Source organism: Tenrec ecaudatus, chromosome X (assembly GCF_050624435.1).
Source record: "Tenrec ecaudatus isolate mTenEca1 chromosome X, mTenEca1.hap1, whole genome shotgun sequence".
NCBI lineage: Eukaryota > Metazoa > Chordata > Mammalia > Afrosoricida > Tenrecidae > Tenrec > Tenrec ecaudatus.
Genome location: NC_134548.1, coordinates 114,284,276 through 114,292,224, shown reverse-complemented (window position 1 = coordinate 114,292,224; position 7,949 = coordinate 114,284,276).

The following is a 7,949-nucleotide window of genomic DNA, read 5'->3' as shown; positions in this document are numbered from 1 at the left end:
TCCAGATTTAATAATGATCCAGATGTAAACAATACCTAGCAATTTTCCAGTATCGTGAGAACTGATAGTCCTACTCCTAAAAACTCAGGAAATCTGCTCACAGGACATTATAGTGCTAAGGCAAAGAAATCTAAAAACTTGAAGTCCTCTTTGCCCACACAAATCGAAAACCCTCTTTGTACACACAAGGAAACCAAGATCCTGAAATAATCAAGGCCATTTAGTTGATTAACCGTATAGATAAAAATCTACATGCACTTTATCACACTGAAATTTAGTATTAAATGTTTTTTATTTAGATTCTTTGAAAATAATTCATGGAGTAGGGTAAAATCCTTTTCTCCAAAAACAGATAAGTCTTCTCTAGCACGGAGTCTTTTCTATCTAAATGTTTTCCCAAGAAATCACAGAACAGCCCTTTTTCCAGTTATTCCCTATAACATCTACAATGTATTATAAAATAAACATTCCGATAAAAAGAATTCAGAGAAAGAATAATATAGAACTTTACCATTACATCATGAGTTTTCTTAGATAATGCTGAGACAGGAACAAACACATGATGGACTTGGTAATGAACTATTAACAGGAATCCAGACTGTGTGCTTGTGTGTCCTTGGATTGAGTGATAATCAAATTAGAAAGTTAAGTCTCAGCTGGAGACTGAACAACTAGAAAAAAAATTCCTCACAGCTGGTACACAACATACTTTCAGGAAAAATAAAGCTCAACAATTCATATTTATTTTCTCAAGTTGTCATTCTATTAATAAAATATGAGTTTTAAAATGCTTAAATGGCTTACTGAACAGGGTTTCAAGACCATTTCCCCTATGCATCTTTTACATTTAATTCAGAAAACACGTACCGTTTGTGAATATACTCATTAAATATTAACCTTGACCTTAAAGTGGCTACCTCACCTGAAAAGACAACAGCTGGAGCTCTTACAGTAATAATGAGATGATCTTCTAAGCTATTTTGGATTGGTAGCATAACTTTAAAGATATGTTTCCTCTCCTCAAATTATGACCTTTTCTCTTTCAATGTTATTGTAATGTAGAGATTCATTCCTTCAGTCAGTTAGTCATGTATTCACCAGTTACTGAGTTCTGCACTAGATAATTAGGAACCCTTTGGGGATGTAAGGTAGGCATTTTATTGCTAACTGCAAGGTTTTATGTTCAAACTTACCAGCCTCTCTGTGAGAGAAAGATGAGACTATCTTCTCCTGTAATGATTCACAGCCCCGGAAACCCTGGAAAGTCATAGGTGGTGATGAGTCAGAATCAATCAATAACATGTGGGTGCTAGATAATTGAGATAGAACAGTGAACGCCTTCCTTGAATTTGCATTGCAATAATGATGGTGGATCATTAATAAACAGGTGAAAATGTACTGCTGTTGTTAGCTGCCATCAAAATGGCCCCTGACCCATGATGATCGCAGGCATAATGGAAGAAAATGCTGCCTGCTCTGGTATCATTCCCTTCATGGGTTACTATTCGGACAGTTGTGTGTTCCATAGGATTTTCAATGACAGTTCTTTTAGAAGTAAATCTCCAGATCTTTCTTCCTATTCTGTCTCAGTCTGGAATACCTCTTCTTCTTCACAGAAACGAACTTACCGTACCCCTATTGATGAGCCATGCCATGAAGACAAGAATACAAGGGGGAAAGCTAGATAGTGACTGATGGGGTGAGGGAAAGGGGAGGTTTTAGGGAGAGTGGTCAGGAAAGGTTCCCGAGGAAGGACCGAATGAAGGGAGGGAAGAGCCACAAAGGTAAGTGAATGTTTCCAGCAGAAGAAACATCAAATACAACAGCCCTGAGGAGGGACTGTGACTGGTGAGCTGTGACAAGGTTTATGCTACTGGAGCAGAAAAAGCAAGGAGGAAACTAGGAGGAAGGAAGATGAGCCTTGGTGTGGCAGTTTGGGTGCGGCCTTGTCAGCCACTGTAAAGACTGACGAGAGATGTGCCATTGGAAGGTTTTGATCTGAGGAGGGAATGCTCTCAAGACGGTTGTGTAATCCATAAATGAATGGGTGAAAAATAAAAGCAGGAAGACAATTTTGCAATTGTCTAGTCAAGAGATGATGATGAAACAGTACCAAATTCCTAATATACTTTGACGTTTGGGCCAGTGTAAGATTTTAGGGTATTGGTTGTGGTGTCTGGAGTGATACCAAGACAAAAAATAAATAAACTCAATTTCATCATGATGCCAAAGGAGCCCTGGTGTGGTAATCTGTTACCCCTTGGGCAGATCAATCCCACCAGCTACACTGAAGGAGAAAAATGAGACTTCATGGTTGTGTAGATATTTATAGCCTCAAAAGCCCAAATAAGTGATTCGAGTCTGTCCTATAGGGTTGCATTGAATCAGAATCAACCAGATAGCAGTTTTTTTCCCTGATAATAATACCAAGGATTCCAGTTTAAGCAAGTAAGTGAATGGTGATGCTATTTATTGAAATGACAGACATTAAGGGAGGAACAGGTTTGAAAACACTAAAGAATTACCACACCATAAAAGAAAGATGTGTCTTTATTAATTAGAACAATACCTAATATTACTTGATAAACTAACTGATGTTCCTTGGTTTTCAGCTCTTTGTCCTTTATTCTCAATTACAAAGATGTGTTATCTCATATGCTCACATATCATAACTAATGTGGGCCTCTTTCTTTGAACTTGGTCTACATGGTTTGAAATAGTCAAAGTTTCCACACTGTTAAGACTGCATTACTAATCACTAACCTTCTAGAAAGCACAGTCTTAATTCACTTTGTAAGATTCACCTTAGATTCTCGGGGGAGGGGACGCTTTTATAACTTTTCTATACATTTTAAATTTCTCACCCCCTTCCATTCAGTTTTGAAGACCACATCAAAAATATTTGTGCTAATGTGATAAGTTAGGAGAATTTCTCTGAAGAAAAAAAAACCTAAGGATTTATAATCTCATGACTCAAAACTAACCTTAAAAAAGATCCCTTTCCAGTGTCCCCAAATTACTAATTTGGTTCATTCTTCCCAAAAAAACCCTTGGTGCAATCATGTCATCTCAGATTCACGGCAACCCTATAAGACAAAGTAGAACTTCCGCTGTGGGTCTCCAAGGCTGCCAATCTTTACAAGAACAGAAAGCTTCAGCTTCCTCCCATTGGGCATCTGGTGGGTTCAAACTGGTGACCTTGATAAACCACTATACCACCAGGGATTCTTGTTTGATCCTCTTGATAATTTAAGCTACATATTAAAGCAGGTTTTCTTTAACCCTGATGCTTAAATGTCAAGAGCAAGGCTGCATTCCACCTTCTTTGGCTCTGAGATTCTATCCATCTTACATGTGTGGCCCACACTTAGAAGACACAGTTTCTTAGAGAAACATGGAATACATGTTTACTTAGCCAAACCAGTTCCAAGGGGATAAGTTGCTTTGAATGGACACTAAGGGCACTGAGAAGAAAAAGAGGAACAGGGTATACTATTCTCTTAAGCCCCAGATCATGATACCAAATACTTAAGAGACAATTTCACCTGGATGTCTCACAAGAAAAGAAAGCACAGAATGTCCAGAACTGAGTGCATCATCTTCCTCTCCCAACCAGAACTGGGTCTCCTAGGTTCCATACATATTTCAGTGAACAGTACCACCATGTAGTTACTTAAGCTGTAACCCTGAAATAACTCTTGTCCTCTCCCTTCCACTCACCCACTACAACCAAACACCACTGTGTGATCAAGGCTAATTCCTAAATGTCTCTTAAATCTGGTCACTCCTCTATTCCTACCACCATTGCCCTTACAAAGATTTATCATTTCCTTCATCATGCTTCCAATTCCTCAATGCATTAATTCTCCTTCTAGCAACCAACAAGCTCCAAATGCTCATTGGACTGGGTTAGATTTTTCACTGGCAGCATGTTCAGCTACTCTTCCACATCTAGAAGACAGGTTATACACAGCACTGCATGATTGACCCTCTGCTTTTCTTCTTAGGATCCCTTCACCCTTTTCACACAAAACACTGACTTCTCCCAACTCCTCCACAATTGTATAATACTACATTTCCTTTGGGCTGGAAGCTTCCTCAAACTATAGGAGGGCAAGCATGTTGGTAGAAAACCCAGTTAGGAAGTACGTTCAGTGATATATATATAGAAAATGTGAAGAGCTTCCTCCTTATTTGTTTCTATCTGCCCTTCAGGGCTTCACCCCCCTTTCTCAAACCCATAGTCCCATGTGGAAACGTATTTTCCTCTGTTATAGCATTTAGAACACTGATATAATGGTCTGTTTTTCCCGCAACCTCCTTGTACTGGACTGTGAAGCTCTGCACTTGATTTTAGCCAAAAGGCCAAGAACCAATGGACTCTGAACTTTGTAAGTATCCATCTCTGAGCTCATAGAGTGTGGTATATAGTACATATCTAACGAGGAGAGACAGGAAGTGTTGAGGAGAAATACATGAGAGAGAAATAAGGAAGGAGAGGAAAGAGGATGAAGGAAGGCAAGTGTTGTCTGGGAAGGCAGAAGTTGAAATATGCCCAGCAAACATTTTTTTTCTCTTTAGGATCAGGTAGCTTACAGGTGAACATGTTTAGGTTATTGAAAATATCAGTAATATTGATCTTTCACTTTACTCTAGGTTCTTCAACTGCCACACTGCTTTGTAATTATTTGCTCTCTCTCTCCCAACAACTGGACAACACAGACAGAATCACTAATTCCAAGGTACACAGATGCTGGTTACTATGGAAATCTTACTAAAGGATTTAATAACTGTAAATTTCCTTTATCAATAAGGTTTGATGGACTTTGTTATGGCCAATGTATGCCACATCTATTTTTTAAACTTTTTTCTATGATAGCTAAGATGAGCCAAATTCTCCGATACCAGTATATTTCTTTGCATTCCCATGCATTAAAAATCAATATCTCTCTTCCTTATTTATTCTAGAAATATTCAAAAGGAACAAACTCAAACCAAACCCAATATCATCAAATTTATTCTGAGTCATAGGGAGACTATAAGATAAATAGAACTGTTCCATAGGATTTCCAAGGCTATAAATCTTTTTGGGAGCAGACACTTTCATTTTTCTCCCATAGTGAAACTGATGAATTTGAACCACCAACCTAGTGGCTAATGGCCCAATGCTTATCTTACTGTACCACCATGGATGCTTCTAAGAAAACAATGGCTTCGCTAACAAACACAGGGACAAGGGAACAACAAGTGATCTAAAATTGATGGCAAGGATGATGTTGGACGCCCGGTGGGTCTTGATCAAGTGCAATATAGCCGAGAGGGATTCCTGAAACCCAAATGAAGGCTGAACATGATAGTGAGACAAGAGGAACATAAAAGGAAATAGAGGAAAGAACTAGGAGGCAAAGAACATTTATAGATGTCTAAATGCAGGCATGTACATATATAAATATATATAATGACAGCTAAATAGATCTATATATATATATTTATATGTTAAGTATTAAGGAAGCAGACACTTTATTCAAATAAGCTGGCATTCTGCGATGCTCACCTACCCGACAATCGCTGAAGAAAAAATGGATGAATAAGCAAATGTGATGAAGAAAGCTGATGGTGCCTGGCTATCAAAAGATATAGCATCTGGGGTCTTAACGGCTTGAAAATAAACAAGCGGCCACCTAGCTGAGAAGCATCAAAGCCCACATGGAAGAAGCCCACCAGCCTGTCTGACCACAAGGTGCAGAAGGGACCTGTTATCAGACATCAAAGAACTAAAAATCATATCAATGTGTGCCCACCTCCCTGATACAATCAATGAATACCAATGTGTGCATAAGCAAATGTGGTGAAGAAAGCTGATGGTGCCCAGCTATCAAAAGATATAGCGTCTGGGGTCTTAAAGGCTCGAAGATAAACAAGCGGCCATCTAGTTCAGAAGCAACAAATCCCACATGGAAGAAACACACCAGCCTGTGTGACCACGAGCTGTTGAAGGGTTCAGGTATCAAGCATCAAGGAACAAAAAATCATATCATTGTAAATGTGGGTGAGTGCAGAGTGGAAACTCAAAGCCCACTGGTAGCCAATGGGACAGCCCTTAATGAAGGGTTGTGGGGAGGAGATGAACCAGTTTGCAGGGTAGCAATGATGAAACATATAACTTTCCTCTGGTTCTTAAATGCTTCCTTCTTCCCCCCCCCCCCACTATCATGATCCCAATTTTACCTTACAAATCTGGCTAGACCAGAGGGTGTGCATACGTACAGATAGCAAATGGAAACACAAGGAATCCAAGAAAGATGACTCCTGCAGGACCAGTGATGAAAATGGCAATGCCTGGAGGGTGGAGAGAATGTGGGGTAGAAAGGGGGAACGGATTACAAGAATCTACGTATAGCCTCCTCCCTGGGGAATGGAAAGCAGAGAAGAAGGTGGGGAGAGATGATGGACAGTGTAATATATGAAAAAAAAATTTCTGGATGACGAAGGGTTCATGAGGTAGGGGGGAGTGGGGAGGGTTGGGGGGAAATGAGCAGCAGATATTAAGGGCTCAAGTAGAAGGCAAATGTTTTGTGAATGATGACGGCAACAAATGTACATATGTTCTTGACACAATAAATGTATGTATGGATTGTGATAAGAATTGTATGAGTTCCCAATAAAATGATTTTTTAAAAAGAAGTGAAAACAATAATACTTTATCATTTCTCAGGTTCACGAGAGTGGAATGGTTGGGAAGGAAGGAGAAAAAGAAGATCTGATACCAAGGCCTCAAACAGAAAGAAAATGTTTTGAAAACGATGATCACAAACATATGTACAAATGTGTTTGATACAATTTATGCATGGATTGTTATAAGAGATGTAATAGCCCCCAATAAAATGAAATATTAAAAAAGAAAGCAAGAAATGCAAATGCTCCACAGGGGACTAAACTCAGAATGAAATCTCTGGACAGAAAACCCAGAAAACTCCTTTACTGTTCACAGAATAAACTACATAAACAAACAAACAAGATTGACTAAATTTGGTAAGCATAATGTTCTAAGGTTTTGTCCATGTCTTGTAGCGTGTAAGAGTTGCCATTGTTTTTATTCATGCATTCCATTGAATTAATGAACGTACCAGAGTTTGTTTATTCATTCCTCTATAATTTGAGTTTTTTTGGTTGTTTTAGTGTTTTTGCTATTATGGTAGGTGTGCATAAATAAAAGAATTGTACAAGCCCCCCAAAAAATTATCTAAAAAATAGGTATATGCAGACAGTGGTCAGTGTAATACATGAAAAAAATAATTTGTAAATTATCAAGGGTTCATGAGGGAGGGATGGTGAGGGAGAGTAAAAATGAGGAATTGATACCAAGGGCTCAAGTAGAAAGAAAATATTCTGAAAATGATGATGGCAACATATGTATAAATGTGCTTGACACAATGGATGGATGGATTGCCATAAGAGCTGTGAGAGCCCCCAATAAAATGATTTTTATAAAAAAGAAATATCGTCTACAGTAGTTTACCACTGTCTTAGAATCATCCTGCCACCCTATTTTTTTAAGGAGCTTACACTCTAAATCAGTGCTTCTCAATCTGTGGGTCGGGACCCCTTTGGGGGTCAAATGAGCCTTTCACAGGGGTCGCCTGATTCATAACAGTAGCAAAATTACAGTTATGAAATAACAAAAAGAATAACTATGTTTGGGGATCACAACCACACGAGGACTGTATTAAAGGGTCACAGTGTTAGGAAGGTTGAGAACCACTGCTCTAAATCATTGCTCTCTTTCATATAGCTGTCACACTTTTAAGGACCCACAGATTCCTAATCCTAACTGATATGCATGCACTTGTGACATTTCTCAAGACAAATTATTGCCAAAACAAAGCAATGTATAATACTGGGCCGTATTACAAAGAATTTTAGATTGTGAGTTCACATTAGCTCTAATT